This window comes from Lactuca saligna, chromosome 5 (genome assembly GCF_052625555.1).
Source record: "Lactuca saligna cultivar CGN05327 chromosome 5, ASM5262555v1, whole genome shotgun sequence".
In the NCBI taxonomy this organism is placed as follows: domain Eukaryota; kingdom Viridiplantae; phylum Streptophyta; class Magnoliopsida; order Asterales; family Asteraceae; genus Lactuca; species Lactuca saligna.
Genome location: NC_136421.1, coordinates 244,570,253 through 244,588,257, shown reverse-complemented (window position 1 = coordinate 244,588,257; position 18,005 = coordinate 244,570,253). Strand labels below are relative to the sequence as shown.

The 18,005-nt window shown below is 37.0% G+C and overlaps 1 pseudogene across 1 annotated transcript; it reads right to left on the bottom strand.

Moving 5' to 3' along the window:
• Positions 1-13,553: 13,553 nt before the first annotated feature.
• LOC145046459 (uncharacterized) lies at positions 13,554-17,207 on the bottom strand (annotated as a pseudogene). Its single transcript, XR_013682006.1, has 8 exons — positions 16,277-17,207; positions 15,660-15,731; positions 15,489-15,557; positions 15,212-15,325; positions 15,050-15,113; positions 14,789-14,962; positions 14,582-14,612; positions 13,554-14,486 (listed from the first exon to the last, which is right to left on the bottom strand). The product of XR_013682006.1 is annotated as an uncharacterized LOC145046459 (transcript).
• Positions 17,208-18,005: the final 798 nt, after the last annotated feature.

The window sequence follows — 18,005 nt, the reverse complement described above, 5'->3', positions numbered from 1 at the left end:
CAACCTATAACTAAAACTTACAAAGAAATTCTTTTTACATCAAACATATTACTAGTATAATTAGGTCGGGAGTTGTATTATTGGACCTTGATTAAACATAGCCTGATCACCTATGTTTAATTAAGAAAAGATTTATACAAAGCTTGAGCTAATTATAATGGGAATATGTTCAACAAAAATATTTGAGAAAACTTTATTTCAAAATTTCAAAACGTTAATTTTGGTGTGTGTAAGCATTGCATATTATAGGCATGCATTGTCATTTATTTGATATCTCATTGAAACTATGTCACAGTCCACTATGTCAATATCGTCATCTTCCCGCGCTACCGCCTCAGCCGATGAATCCGGCTACGTCACTGTTATCCCTCGACGTAATCCCCCCGCCTCAGTAGAAGAAGACCCATCAGAGGATACGGAAGATACTGGGAACTCGGTGGAGATCAGCAATGACAACGCCCCGAGTCAACGATGCGAGGCATCACCGACATCGGTGTTGCCACAGCCACCGCTCTATGGACTTCACATTCGGAGGACAGCGAGGAAGAGTGTTCCCATTCCAGGAAGGATACCCGCCAGCACAGCAGGACATGGCACGACAGGACCTAGCGGAGCAGAACCCAGCGATGCAGGACCGAGAGCACCCTCACCTCAACAAGTCATAGGGATACCTGTCAGACAGCCAGGTATGACCCCGGAGGAGTCCCGGAGATTGCAGTCGATAGCAGCGGGCCTACGTCATAGTCTCGCTGTGATAGCTGGGCATCAAGAAGTTTTGGATGAAGTCTTGGCAGGAATGGAAATCCTGTATCAGCATTCGATGGAGACTGCTGACACTGCTAGTGCTGCTAGACGAGAGGCAGGTCATGCGATGACAGCATATTATGTGTTTGGTGGGCTGTTCCTGATTGTGGTGTTGATGCTTCTTGTTGGGATAGCGATTGGCTTTTGGTTCTGATTTCAGTATTTTGTTTTATTTTGTTTTGAAATGAAAACCCATGTTGGGTGTCTTTTGGGAAAAATATTTAAAACTTTATTTTGGGATTGACGTATTGGTTTGGTTTTAAGATTATTTCAAATGGTAATGAAAAATTTTATTTTATGTTTGAAAACTTTTACTATGAGGTCAAACCCAAAAATTTATTTGGTAAATGGTTGAATAAAAGAGATTTTTCTTTTCTTTCCTTTCTCAAATCTATATGCATAGTATTAATGCAACCCATTAATTTGACAACACTTACGGTTTTCAAAATAGTAGTGAAATACATATTATACATTATTTTATGTATTTATACGTATTTCTTCTCCTGTGTCATAGAACCATGTCAAGAAGGCCTAATCGCGGGCGCCCACAGAACGAATCGCCCGATGTTGCTCAAATGGTAGCACAACAACTGATGCAAGCAATCCCAAACATTGTTACTCAAGTAACTGCAGGACTTGATGCTAACCAAGGAAGTAGTGGAGGAAACCGGGGAAACAATGAAAGAGAATGCAACTACAAGTCCTTTATGGCCTGTAAACCTAAGGAGTTCCATGGAAAGGAAGGTGCGGTCGGGTTACTGAAATGGATTGAAAGCATGGAGTCGGTCCTTCATATTAGCAAATGCCTCGAGCGCAACAAAGTTGAGTATGCATCTTGCCTATTCAAGATAGGGCCTTAACCTGGTGGAATACTCTAGTGCAAACCCGAGGCCGTACAGCAGCATATCAGCTAACTTGGGAAGACCTAAAGAAGCTGCTGATAGAGGAGTATTGTCCCAAGGATGAACTTCAGAAACTTGAATATGAATTCTGGAACCATTCTATGGTTGGAACACAAATAGAGAAGTACACAGTCCGATTTCATGAACTAGCAAAACTAGTACCTCACATGGTTACTCCTGAGGAGAAACGGATAGATCGTTACATTTGGGGTCTGGCACCAGAGATTCAGGGAATGGTTACCTCAGCAAACCCAACTACCATTCAAAGTGCAGTAAGCCTAGCAAATCGACTAACCAATGATGTGATAAGGATGGGAGCATCAGCAAAGGAAAGCTCTAGTAGCAAGAGGAAGCCAACAAATCAGGGAGAGAAAAAGTATGGAGGCAAGTCAGGGAGGAAGCAGAAAGTCTCAAGAAACTTTATGGTAAGAGCCCAGGAGCATGAACCAGCGAAAACTCAAGGACAAGAAGTGCAGGAGCGAAAGCAGTACTCAGGGCCGCTTCCGAATTGCAATAAGTGTAACTTCCATCACAAGGGAGCTTGCCCGGTGTGCCAAAACTGTAAGCAAACAGGCCATTACTCGAAGTATTGTAAGGTGAATAAGGAGGGAAAAAGGACATGTTACGAGTGCGGGAGTATTGATCATCTCCGTAGAGCATGTCCTAAACTGAACAATGGACCTGGTAACAATGGACAAGGCCAAGCCAGGCAAAACTTTCAAGGAAATCAAGTTGGACAGCCAAGAGGTGTAGCCTTTGTGATTGGTGCAGAAGAAGCTCGTCAGAACCCTGAAGTGATAACAGGTACGTTCCTCCTGAACAACCATTTTGCATCAGTAATATTCGATGCGGGAGCAGATAGGAGTTTCGTTTCTTTAGCATTTAGACCGTTAATTGGCTTGAAATCGGTAAAGATGAGGAATGCTTATGCTATTGAACTTGCTGATGGGTATGAAATTAGGGCTAGTGATATAATTCCTGGTTGTACTTTGAATTTAGCTGATAAACTCTTTAGCATTGGCCTAATTCCTATAGAGCTAGGTAGTTTTGATGTGATAGTAGGGATGGATTGGTTATCCAAAAATAGAGCGGACATTGGTTGTTATGAGAAAGTCATCAGAGTGCCTCTCCCTAATGGAGAAACCCTTATCATACACGGTGAGAAGCCAGGAAGAAGTTTAAACATAGTATCAAGCGTGAAGGTTCACAAGTACCTGAAGAAGAATTGTATTGCATTCATGGCCCACGTGCTAGAAAGAGAACCTGAAGCTAAGCAACTCAAGGAGATTCCAGTGGTTCAAAACTATCCCGAAGTATTTCCGGAGGAATTGCCCGGTCTACCCCCTTATAGACAGGTCGAATTTCGGATAGACTTAATTCCCGGAGCGGCACCGGTAGCAAAAGCACCATATCGCCTTGCACCATCCGAGATGCAAGAACTATCCGGACAACTTCAAGAACTTCTAGACAAAGGGTTTATTCGACCAAGTTCTTCACCTTGGGGAGCCCCAGTGTTATTCGTCAAAAAGAAAGATGGTTCGTTCCGAATGTGCATTGATTACAGAGAATTGAACAAGTTGACAATCAAGAATCGATATACTCTTCGTCTAATTGATGACTTGTTCGATCAGTTGCAGGGAGCCTCATACATTTCAAAGATCGACCTCCGATCTGGATATCATCAACTAAGAGTTCACAAAGAAGACATTCATAAAACAACGTTTGGTACCAGTTATGGACATTATGAGTTGTTAGTCATGCCTTTTGGACTAACGAACGCGCCAACTGTTTTCATGGATTTGATGAACAAGGTCTGTAGACCATACCTAGACAAGTTCATATTCGTATTTATTGATGACATACTTGTTTACTCACAAACCAAAGAAGAACATGAATGACATTTGAAGTTAATATTGGAGCTATTGAAAGAGCAGAAATTATATGCCAAGTTCACTAGGTGTGAATTTTGGATTTGGGAAGTACATTTCCTTGGCCATGTGCTCGACGAAAAAGGAATTCATGTAGATCCAGATAAAATTGAGGCAATCAAGAAGTAGGAAGCCCCCAAAACCTCGACAGAAATACGGCAGCTTCTAGGATTAGCTGGGTACTACAGACGCTTCATTGAAAAATTCTCAAGGATTGCTCAACCATTAACATCCTTGACCCAAAAGTATAGAAAATTTCTCTGGGAAGAGAAACACAAAGAAGCTTTTCCAAATGCTGAAAAACAAACTATGCAATGCACAAATTCTAGCCTTACCAGAGGAATCAAAGAACTTTGAAGTGTATTGTGATGCGTCTCATCAAGGTTTTGGATGTGTGTTAATGCAAAAAGATAAGGTCATTGTGTATGCTTCCAGACAACTCAAACCGCATGAGAAGAATTATACAACCCACGATCTAGAACTAGGAGCAATAGTTTTCGCTCTTAAGATATGGAGACATTATTTGTATGGAACCAAGTGCATCATTTATACCGACCACAAAAGCCTTCAGCATATCCTATATCAGAAAATGTAAAACATGCAGCAGAGGATATGGGTAGAGCTGTTTAGTGATTATGATTGTGAGATACGATATCACCCAGGCAAGGCTAAGGTAGTAGCCCACACACTTAGCAGAAAAGAAAGAGGGAAACCTTCCAGTGTGAGGGCTTTGGGAATGGTAATTCAGACAAGCTTGAAATCTCAAATCATTGATGCCCAGGAGAAAGCCTTGATCAAGAAAAATCTTCCAGGTGAAACTTTCCATGGTTTAGAAATGATATTTGAAATCAAACCCGATGGAGTACATTACTTTCCATGGTTTGGGATACTCATTTGCCTCTAGTTGAGTTTTCCTACAATAACAGTTACCACACGAGTATCCAATGTGCTCCATATGAAGCATTGTATGGACGCAAGTGTCGTTCACCCTTATGCTGGACAGAAATCGGAGACAGACAGTTGACTAGAGTCGAACTTATCCAGGAAACATCCGACAAGATTGCTATCATCAAGGATAAGCTTAAATCTGCTAGAGATCGTCAGAAAAGTTATGCGGATAATCGTCGAAAACCATTAGAATTCCAAGTAGGAGACAAGGTACTTTTAAAAGTGTCGCCTTGGAAAGGGCTTGTACGTTTTGGTAAGAAAGGAAAACTAAGCCCGAGATATGTTGGACCCTTTGAAATCCTTGAAAGGATTGGTCCAGTAGCGTATAAACTCCAATTGCCCCAAGAGTTAAGCGCCATTCACGACACATTCCACGTCTCCAACCTTAAGAAATGTCTAGCCGACGAAACATTGATAGTACCCCTGGAGGAAATTAAGATCAATGATAAGCTGAGCTTCGTTGAGGAACCGATAGAAATCCTTGACAGGGAGGTAAAAAAACTTAAGCGGAGTAAGATCCCGATTGTGAAAGTTCGATGGAACTCAAAACGCGGGCCGGAGTACACCTGGGAGCGCAAGGACTTCATAAAGGAAAAGTATCCGCAACTTTTCCCTTGCGATGACAAGCGATGACATAGAATGAATTTCGGGATGAAATTCTTTATAAGTGGGGGATACTGTGACAACTGCCAATTCAGGTCATTCTCGGACTCATGCATCTTTATAAAAACCATTCATGCACAACATGCCATGACCTAGTAGTATAGATTAGGTCAAAAATCTTGCATAAACTAGGATCCAACTAAGGTCTAGGACTAATATACTTGATACTTACAATTCTAGTAAGTTGCTTAGCTACAATAGGAAATGCCAATACTATAATTAGAATAAAGCTTCAAGCTTTGTTATAATTGAAATAGGGTATAAAACTCTAAAAATAAATTAAAACATTCTAATTATACTTCAACATGTTGTTGAATATCAAACAATATTCCAAAAACCCTAAAGAGCCAAAAATCCAAAGTTATAAATTATAAAGCTTAAAAACTTTATAAAATTTGGCTATAAACTCCCTAATATCAAATTTTTATTAATCAAATTATGAATTATAGTCAATGAAATAGAAATTAAATAACCAAGTATTGATCATAATTTATTTGTTGAAAACAAGATTTTAAATAAATCCAAATTTGCTTAATAAACACTTTTATAAAATTAGGGTTTTTATAAAGATTTAGGAGGGAATTTTATAAAGTTTAAATTTTAGGAGAGAGGAGGCCAAAATTCATGCAAAAACCGGCCATCACCTCTCCCCATTCCCTCTCTCTTCCCCAAAACACAATCATTAAGCTTAAACCCTTACTCCACCTCTTCCCTCTTCACTCTCTCACTTCACTCTCTTCACACACTTCACTCTCTTCTTCCCTCTCTCTAAACTCACGAAAATCCTCTCAATTCTCTGCAAAATTTCGAGATTGTGAAGCCCTTGAAGTGTTCTTACTTCTCTCAAGGTCAAAACCAAGGTAAACAACAACATCTTCTTCCATAGTTTCATGGTTAAACCTCTTTTTCTTCTTAGTCTTCTCTACTTTTCGGATTCTATGTCTTTCCATGGCTAGAAATATTTATTCTCCCCTTGTGGTTTGTATATTCTCACCATAACACAATGCATGTGTTAGAGATGGTGAAAATCCGGGATCAAACCCATGCAAGGAGTGGAAAAGATGCACATATGATCATGTGACATCAAAACCTAATATTTCATGTTCTTCTCCATTTCTTTTGTGTTCATGCATGAACAAAAGCATTTAAACCATTTCTAGTACATCTTGGATGCTCATTCATTCCATGCATGTGTTAGAAATCAGGCCTTACCAAAGACATGCATGATGTTCTTGTTGAAATACCCTAATAATGCACACAAGCAAACATGCAATCTGCCAGATTACTTTGTTCGACTTTGAACAGTCATAACTCAGTCATTTATTAACCAAATCATGATATTCTTTTTGTATTGGTTAGTTCCACGAGTTAACTTTCAAACCCAACTGGTCTCACTGTAAAATATTAAATATCCGATTTTTAGCAGATTTTACAAAAAGGTTGCGCATACAGCTCTTTTTCTGTGATCACTATTTTTTATCTTGCTTAAACAATGGCCTTAAACCCAACCATAAATCTGAGGAAAAATAACTTAGAAACTTAACATATCTAGTGAATTATGGTTGAAATTTCGTGGCTTAAAACCTCACTGAATGGGCTACACAAATTCATGAACTTCAGCCACATTTACACTTCATGCATTATTGCATGCAACTTTTCTTAAATTGTTTGGAATCATTACCCTCATTTCTCTTCTGAATACATTTTTTTTACATTTTTCCTTTTGAAAGCCCTTGCATGCATGAGATAATCTGGAAAATTTCAAGAGCTTTTGTTATTTCTTTGATTTATTAGAATTATTGCTAAAACCAAGGGCATAAATCATATAAAATACTTCCAGAGGTCAATAAATCCTAAATAAATTCATGGATGATCCTTATGGGGAATAATGACCCCTCACCAAATTTCAGCAATTTTTGTTACTGTTTCATATGATTTCTAATTTTCTTTTTTTTAGGACATGATAAATTACAAAACCACTTTATAGGATGTGAAAATTGTATCTAACAATTTTCGCATACCTTACCTGTGATGGGTGACTCCAGAAAAGAATTTCAAGATTTTCCATCGTGTTTTACTATTTTTCCCAATTTTTGGTAATTATAATGGTCTAAAAATGGGAGAAATAGTTCTGATTATCCAAAATTCATGAAAATTTACCAGGATATAATATTATAGAGTAGGAGGTTACATAAAAATTGTGAATATTTTTCTCTACTGTAAACTATTTTTCTCTTATTTTCTAAAGTTAATTGCACTAAAATACACTTAAATATACATAAATACCCAAAACCAGTTTATACATTATGAAAACCACTTTTGATATTTTTTCCAGGATATTTATACTGTAAATGATGTTACAAAAATTTATGGCGATTTATTTTAACTGTTTAATATTATTTCTTTAATTAATGACTATTTAAAGGAATAAAGCAAGGAAAAATAGAAATACCCACTGAAAAATATCTTTTATATTTTTCCCAGCCTATTTATGTATAATAACAATTAAATAAAAAGTTTGGGTAATTTTGGAAACTGTTTTCTATTTATTTCAATTTTTATTGAAATAAATGCTCAAAAATCATAAAATATAATTAAACAGCTTGGAAATCCATTTTTATAATTTTCCCAGCTTAGTATTATGTAATAACAGCTAAATAAAAAGTTTGAGAATTTTTATCCCTCGAATGCTATTTTCGTGAATTTATGTTGTAATAAGGACTTAAAAATTTGGAAAGTTTATATTCCAAGGTTGTAATTAATCGCCCGATATATAGAATTTCATTACTTCAGAAAAAGTGTAACTAATTGATATAAAATCCAATACTAAAACATAAATTGGCATTTCCCTATATGTAGAGTTTAGTATATTAGCATTAGATATCGACATGGAAACTCACTAGTGCGTGTGTTTGATGTCGTAGGATCCCGGTAGTAAGACGTTGGTGCATCCCGAAGTACCGCTTGTGTCTACACAAAACATCGTGAGTATTCACGCACTCCCCTATTTTCGGTTTTTATGTTTTGGGGTGGAAAAGCATGTCCAGAAAAACTACTGTTTGCATGTTGTATTTAAATTGAATTGTATCAAACATGATTGCTATTGTATTGCTATGTTTCTTTATGTATGTCTATGCAACACGGAACATGAGAACTTATCGTACTAAGGCCCTTCCCTTATCTTTAACCATTAACTCTTTGAGCCAATGGTCATTATGGATAGCGCTATTAGGAATTGACAACTCCTCACTCGCCCGAATCGCTGGAGTGCATGATACCATATTCATCTATGGAACGATAAGCATAGATCTCGATAGGGCTTCAGTCATAGGTTTGGTTGAGACTCATTGTTTGCTCATACACATACAAACACGTTTCTCGTTCTAGCAATAAACTTGTATACCTTAATAGCAATCAACTTTGTTTTATCATTAAAGCAATGTACTTGTACTTACGAAAAGCATTATTGTACCCTCGATTTATAAACTTGTGATACTCACCAACTATTTTCATAGTTGACGCTCATTTTACATGCTTTTTCAGGAGGTAATTAGTAAGTGGATGTAAAGATTCATCATCATAGAGCATGCTGCATCGTGTTGAAGCTATTATGAAGCTATATTTTGAACAATGTTATTTTGAAAAAAACTTGTATTTTATTTCTTTTGAAGCTATGGGTTGTAAACTTTTAAATACTGCTATGGTGATGTATCTTTATCTTTTGCATTGAAACCGTTATCGCTGCCATACCTTGCGTTTCCGCTTTAGCGGGGTGTGACAAAACTCATCCCGTTTCACCCCTGAATCAAATCCCTTACCACGCTGACATGATAATACATTCCACAGCTTCCGAGAAACTCTCATGAACACGTATCTATACATATACACACCGTACCTGGCCCAAACAGCCTCGGCCTGGAAAACCAGGCATACCTACGATGGGTCCAACCATCCCTAGGATGGAACACCACCACATACATAACTTATGACTACAACCATAAATTGGAACCCAAGGATCACCCTTGTATCACTTCCGAACTCCTGTGATTCGACATCAGTGCTAGCCATTCCACAACCTCAACAAACATCTAACCTGGATGTGCTTCCGTACAACTGGTACACTTCCAGTTCTCACTAACGATAACTGAAATACTTTCGATCATCCCTTTACACTACTACTTTCCCTTCAGATGACCAACACTCCATCCCGGAGCTACATACCTTTCCCTTCCATTCTTCCAGGAAGTCTACTCAAACAACCTTTACCACATCCACAGGTGCCAAGATTCTAAAACTCCACTCTACACTACCCATGTAGATCAACTACTATTCTCTAACTTATACACTTTGAATCTGATCACATAACTAACAAGGCCCATACACGACTTTTAGCTAATTGCATCATCATGATCAATACTTAGGGCTAGACCTTATCAATTTCCATTGCATGGTAACATACTCCCTCATTCTCTACATACGGGTCTACTAACACATACAGAGTCTTCAGCATGTCTGGACCGCCTTACCAAGCCTTCAGCCTATCTGGACCACTCTTAGAACCTTCAACATGTCTAGACTACCCTTCTGGACCTTCAGCCTGTCTGGACCGTTCTCCGAGCCTTCAGCCTGACTGGTACGCCCACTGGCCTTCAGTCTATCCGGACCGCTAAATCCGATGTAAATCACCCTGAACCATTCTTCCCGAGAAACTCTCCCATGCAGTCTGTTCTAGCCTTCTAGGGGTTCCGAACTCCGAAGCCGCGACTTGAATTTTCCCTAGCCTAAACTGTGACATCCCCAAAATCATGGCCATAAAAGACCGATTTCATTTATGCTTTTTGAAATAATTTCAGAGTAAATCCTTTTAAAAGAGTTGCGGAATTTGTTCCCAAAAACAAAATATGATGAAATAATATTTATCAAAGCATTTCATCAAGAGATGCATTTTCATTATATAATCAAAACTCGGGATATCATGTTCCGATACAGACCATAAAACATAAACGATAACATTACAAGTCATTCAACAAATATATACATATACATACTTGTAAACAAAATAACTCGATGATTCATCCATCTTATGCCCTTGCGCCACTTCCTGTAATACATATAAAACTGAGTGGGCCAGGCTTGGCAGCCTGGTGAGCATATAGGGTTTTCAACCCACAATAAATAAATTATATTTAATTTCACCAACCAACACTACTAGAAAAACAGCCTTTTACGACGCTCATTGCGCGTCGTAAAAGGCTCAGACGATGCGCAAATGCGCGTCAAGGAAGGCCCTGTCATAAAGAGAGACGACGCTCATTTACGACGCGCATTTATGATACGCAATGCGTATCAAGGAAGACCCTATCATAAAGGAAGACGACACGCATTTGCGTGTCGTAACCTTACGACGCGCGTGTTAATGACACGCAATGCGTATCAAGAAAGCCCCTGTCAAGAAAGGCCATGTCATAAATGAAGATGACACATATTTTTGCGTATCATAATTTTAAATGTTTAAAAAAAATATTATTTATAGATTTACTTATTTTCAAATTAAATTTGTATTTAATGTTTCATAATAGAAAAAAAAAATATGATATACAAAAAATAGAATCCATTGCATAAATTTAATGTTATACAATTATATTTCTTACAATATATAAATTTGCATCTAATCTACTATATACATCAAATTCCAACTAAGTAAAGTTTCATCTTGCCTTTCATAATTTTTTAAGACTAATGCTCCAAACAACTGATTATATGGATAAGCAGTTGTACATTGGCCCATCTCACTCAATAATTACTTAGCCAAATTCAACTCACTTTCCAAGAGTTTTCTCATGTACAACAAGGCCAGTTCCAGTTCCTTCCAAACCTACACAAAGTATCACATCCAATTAGGAAGTAAATATAAGCATATCTTGTAGGGGTAAAATGGTAATTTGTGTAATTTTATAACCAAACACAAATTAACAGGAAAATACATAAGAACAGGAGAATCTTTTAGAGGCCTGTTACAGGCAACAGGGGAAAACCATGTTGAGATCATGTTTGGAGATGATCATCTCCAAACATGATCTCAACATGGTTTTGCCCTGTTGCCTGTAACAGGCCTCTAAAAGATTCTCCTGTTCTTATGTATTTGCCTGGTAATTTGTGTTTGGTTATAAAATTACACAAATTACCATTTTACCCCTGCAAGATATGCTTATATTTACTTCCTAATTGGATGTGATACTTTTCTATGAAGAGCATTAACACTATTCTTTTGCATCAAAAACTTCAAAACCTGCATAATTAAATTAATGTGTAATCACCTACAGGTCAATAAGGTAGGTTTAAGCAAAAGAGTTTCATAATAGTAAGATTTTACTTACCACTGTTGTTAATGACATTGAAAGAAGCAGCCCAACAAACACCCCCTCAGAAGGATTACTACCACATAACTGTTGATATTTGATACTTTATTACTAAATGAAACCAAAAACAAAGTTAAAAACTCAACAAAATCAGAAGGTTTTAGTCAAACATAGAGAGGTTGTAATTCCAAATATTAATAAATGACATTGATTGAACCACCTGCAAATTTACCATTTTGTCCCTATGAGATTCACTACTAAAGACATTCTACAGTTTGTAAGCTAATATATATATATATATATATATATATATATATATATATATATATATATATATATATATACATGTGCGATTTCTTCGGTGCTTGGCAAAACGTCTCTAAAGTAGGCATTCTTTACGTCCTTTGTGCTCCCGTTGGTTCGTTTTCGAAGTCGATTTCGACCTAAAACACACAACATGCAAAACATGATATGAATTTGTGTTGTGTGTTTCTTTGAGGGTAGAAGAGTAATTTTACACATACCGTGCCGAAAAGTGCATAAGCTACAACCAAGGGAGGTGAAGCCAAGTAATTGGCTCTTGTTAGTGGGTGAACACACAATTCAAAGTTTCTATTTCCAGAAAGCGCAGCTACACCATACTGTAAGAGCAGCTCAATCATCCAAATATCTGCAGTTTCACAAGCAAGATGGAGGAGGGTGCACCCATGGAATTCCTCCATGCTAAGTCCCTGCACTTCACTGGTGCCTGCTGCGGGTGCCATTGATGAGATTGAGATTGAATCACTACCCCCTGGGCCCAGGTCTTGCAACAGCATTGCCTTAGCAAGGGTTAGAGAAGAATTACATAAATCTTGCATGTAAATGTAGTTCATGTCTGCTTCAAAGTTGAAGTCAAGAGGTTAACAGTGTGATGAGCAACAGATTTCTCATCATGTAGTCCGCCTCCACCATGGTGATGATGAGAAGAAAGCCAACGACTCAGCAGGCCATGACCGAGTTCAGAGCTATTCCTCTGACCAGATATTTGACTGCCAGAGCCCTGTTGTCGAAAATAAAAATATAGATATTTAATAAGTAAAGACTAAAGTAAAGTAAAGGAAGTTGAGTTACAGATGGTTTGAGGAGCACTTGGAAAGATATCCTTGGCGAATGGTTTGAACCTTGCCCTTTGAAGCAGACTGCATGATCACCTACTCTCCCGATCAATTTGTCTTTTGTACTCTTGCATTCTTTCGTTCAGAGCTGCTTGCTCATAATTTGATCTCTCTTGAGATTGTTGACCATATGTCAACACCTGCCCAGTTTTTTTATATTCAAATTAAAATAAAACACAACATGCATTCTTCTTTTCTTTTCTATATGTCTAATCTCTAAACTAAAATAAATACCAAACCTGATTTATATACGACTCCATCTGATGCAAAAGCTCATATCACTACAACAAGAATAATTCAGATTTAGATTTTAGAAAGCTCCACAAACACACACTGCTGCGATCGAATTGAATTGTCTACCTGTTTGAGGTAACGAAGATGGGCATCCATCATACCGCTCACTGCTTCCAGAAATTCAAATCTCTTTTTTCTTCAACATTAGAAAGTGTGGTAACCTAAATAACAAACCATGCAACAAGAATAATTCAGATAAATGATGCATGATTTCAATCGGTGTGTAGACATTTAAACAAATAGTTGGTGTACAACTGCAAATCACCAGAATTAGAGAAATCTCTTGTACAAATCAAACCGAAGTACCCATAAAAGCTTTCAAAGATGTGTATTTTTTCACTAAAAATCGTAATTGTAAGGTGGGAATTTGAAAGAAATTATGAAAGAGTAGTGGGTATGAATATGATCGAAAATCTGCAACTTACAATGGATTTACTAGGTCTTTTTAGATATAATAAACAATTTTGACCTAGCTGCTAAAACATAATGAAGGGATTGTCACCCTTTTGTTTAGAGAAACAACCCAGGGTGTCTAGGAACCTCTTTATCCTTTTTACTATCTTTTACTTCTTTACCCTTTGTTTCACCTTTAACATCCTTCTATTTTTTCACTTTCTCCTCCTTTAACTTCTCCTCAGTTTCCAATTTTTCATTACTGTCAGACTGGACAATAATACCCTTCGTTTTGGAACCCATTTTACCTTTCTTTTCATCTTTTTTCTACTCAGGGGCAACACTTTGTTCCTCCGCAATAGTTACTTTTGATTTATCTACCACTTTATCTTTAGCAACAACCTTTTTTTTTCACAACCCTTTTTATTATTTTCTTTTTTACAGTTTTTTTCACACTTGTAAGACTTTCTGTATCTACACTCTTTGGCTTGATTTCAGAACTCTCTTTCTCTTTGACAGGTGTCACTTCAGATTGTGTCCCTACATCTTCTTTCTTAACAGATTTCACCACATGAACCTTTTTTATAACTTTCTTTTTTGTAAGAGTTTTCACAGTAGGAGTATTACCAGTTGACTCTTGACCTTGACCTTATCTTTGACTTTGACTTTGACCTGCAGTCTCTGTCTCTGTAGAAGTCTCTCCCACATTCTTGGAATCTAATAATGTATCAGTTTGTTTGGTTGTGTCTCCTGCTTTATCTTTTTTAACAACCTTCTTTTTTATAACTTTTCTGATAATTTTCTTTTTTCCACTACCAGTTTTCTTTTCTACAGAGTTATTCCCTTCGCCAGGTGTCTCAACCACATTTGTCTTCTCTATATCTACTGCATTAATATGAACTCCTACGTTTTCAGGTTCTTTGACTTTATCTTTTGCCATTTCTTTTAGTTTTGATGCTGACTCATCAGATTCAGGCACTTTCTCTTTTTCTAATTTTGCATCCTTCTTCAGATCTTTGGGTGTCCCAGGTTCATTATCTAAGCAGAATCAACAGAGTTATAAAAGGTAAACTTACAACATTTTTATAAAAATAAATAACTTTCAGGTATGATAATATCAATAAGTTAGTTACCTTTCAATCCTTCCTTCTTTCCTCGAGCTATCTATATAAACCAAAACATATGATGGAAGAAACAACTTTTAGTTTCAATATGTTAGTTTCATCTGTCCTTTTTTCTAATCTATTTTTAATATATATATATATATATATATATATATATATATATATATATATATATGTATATATATATATGTAAAATATGAAGCAGTAACAATATACCTCTCTTTTAAGAGCATATCGATGCTCTCTCTCAACAATAGCTTTCTTGTGTGAAAGCCATTGATCCCTCCATGCATATGTTGAAGGTAAACAATCTGATAAATCAGGAACATAGAGTACTGTGACCTCCTTATGGCTAAATATTCCATCTTTTTTAACTCGGTCATAATGAATCTGCAAAAATGGACATAATCAAATGATTAGATAACAAGAAAATCTAATTAATTAATTAGATAAACTCTCGAAACAATAACGGATTACCTCGAGGAAAGGATTCCAATGTTGGCAAATTTTCAAATCAAGTCGTGTGAGGTCTTTGGCATACCTACACAATATAAATCAATAAACTAGAAATCTGTAAGGGGGGGGGGGGGGGGGGGGGGGGGGGGGAGGGAATATACAAGTTATCATGCAAAAACAAACCTAAGAGCAGTGTGAACAAGAGTGGATTTGTCAACTGAAGGATCATTGCCATCTGTGGTTTCCCACAAGCCTCCAATTGCCTTGAAAGTATTCCCATTTTTATGACAAGCAAACCTAATCATGTTGCATAAATGGGGAATTCAAGTCATTAATAAAATATGAATCAAAGCATTTTGACTGAGTCCACTCATTAATATAATCTAAATCAAATAAGCAAAAGAAATTACAAATTTTAATCTCAAATTCAAGTCAGAAATCTAGGAGAGAAAATATATACCTTTGCATTCCATCGAGTGTGCTCTGACTTTACAGGGTCGTCAACCATTGTTTTAATGGATGCCTCTTTCTGCTGAGTTTCTTGAAGAGTTGAGTTTTGTGCATACATTTTGGAACAAAGATAGATGTGAAAGAATGATGATATTCTTTTTGACTGTTTCTATCTACTTACAAGGTCTGGTAAATGAGAACCAATAGCAACAAGTAGGGATGAAGCATCCCTTTACCAATCAGCTTTTATTTCCTACATGGCATATTAAAAGATAGATGCCAAACAATATTATAAGCACTTCAAGATCTGGTTCAATACAAAAAGTTGATCAGCATCAATTAACAGAAAATTTAAGTTATTATACTTAAATGCAAATATCAACTAATTATTCAGTTTAATTTTCTTTTGAAAAGTTTCATGCAATTTAGATATCGTAAGAAATCTTCAAAAAGATTAGGTACTCTATTTTATGAAACAGGTGCAAGCCAACTCTAAGTTTACAAGACCAGATTGTATATAAACAAATTTGCACAGTCAAGGGAATTTCAAACTTTGATTTTTTTTTCATATTAACAAAAATTGCTGGTTTACTATCACACCACAAGCACAACATTACAAATTGTAAAAATATATGGTAACACAGTTATGTTTAAGTATCTTTTGAAACATGGTTAAGTGTTTAGCTGATATAGGCAAAAGAATGTAAAAAATGCAATTAGGGCTATGAAAAAAAACGAATTAGGGCTAGAATAATCTGAATAAGGGGAACAGAAAGAGTCAAACGTTCAATCAAATACCTTATACACTTCAAATTGCCAACTCTAAGAAAACAATAAGATTAGTGCAATAGAGAGGCGCTTGGTGAAGCAGCGGAGATGAGTCTGATGAAGGAATTGGGGTATCGCTGGAAGAAGAGAGAGGAAGGTGGCATAGGGAAGGAATTGGGGGAACAAGGGAAGAGGCGAAGGACATATAATGGATTGCAGTTGACCTATAATAGGAAAATGGAGTTATCTTGACCAAAAATCACGATCCACTGGATGAATATGCTTCACCTTCTACATGCCATATGTTTTTCTCTAACTTTTCATACGCACGCTCGTTCAATGGGTTTTGAAGAAGAAACAATCGTTTTGGGATATAGATGTTTTGATGGATGATGGATGCGGTGGGATACATGTTTTGAATCGATACCACAAGCCCTAATTTGAGAAGACGGTCTGATCTTAGGGTTTCAAAGGGGACAAAGGTTCGTAGATCGGAGATGTAGGATTCCGAGTCGAAGTCAGGGCTTAGGAATGAGGAAAGAGAAAGCACACAGAAAAAGTGTGTTTGTGTGTGTTTTCCGATAAGGGGCAACAAAAAAAATCAGTTATGTTTCTCCTTTGTTCTCTCGGCTAGATAGAGATATCGACATCAAAGAGAGGATTTAGAGAGGAATTTACACAATGCACGGAGAGAGGGGTGAAATAAGATCTAATGGTCATTGAACTCTCGGAATCAAGCCCTGTGACTTCTGATCAACACAAGGAGGCTTGTTGTGCGAGACAGATCACAAAGAAGATCTGATGTTCGTTAAACCTGACCTAGGGCTTGTAAACTTGAGCATCTATGGCGGTCTCCGTTGAGGTAAGGTTAGCCCAAGCTTGCCGGCGAAAAGAGATGAGTCGAGATTGTTGGTAGATGAGGTGAGCCAAGGTAGAGAACGTTGTAGAGAGCACTCCCATCTTTAAAAGAACCCTAGAATGATCCCTTTGATTTTTTTGATAAAATAAATAGTCTGGAGGCGCGTTCAAGAATTATAAAGCGACATACATACACGACACGCCTTTTATGATGGGTGCCCTCCGTGTTTTTATTTTTATTTTTTTCTGACACAAATTTTAGGGCACGTAAAAATGCGCGTCCAAAACCCTTCAAAATTTTGTAGAGATGACGTTATTTTGACGTCACACGCTTTTGCGTATTGTAAATTCGTGCGCGTCATAAATTGCACGTCATTAAAGGCCTTTTTTCTAGTAGTGCAACAATAACCCGATTACCAATTCCCGTTATCCTCACTTTACGTCCCTAAAACAACATCTATCTCAAGGGACCTAATCTAGGATTTTTCATCGGGACGGACATTACAACTAAGGGGTTTCCTCAACAATAGATATCCTAAAGGCAACCATGAGGGGGATAGAGTACACCGGTGAACACATCGTTCACAACACCTACAGGTTATGAACCTGCTAGCATTACACATGACTGTTTAGATGGAGTCTGTGGTCATTATCAATACTCTGCTGAATAACTAGGTCAACAACAACAACATCGAGGCCTCTCATCTGTTTATCACACATCAACTATCTACCCATGTTCTACCCAACATATTAGTAGATATATATATATATATATATATATATATATATATATATATATATATATATATATATTTATACATAGTTTAAAACCTGTATAGTATGTTCAATCAATACATATTCCGCATAACAGATGAGGCACACACACATAACACATATTTCA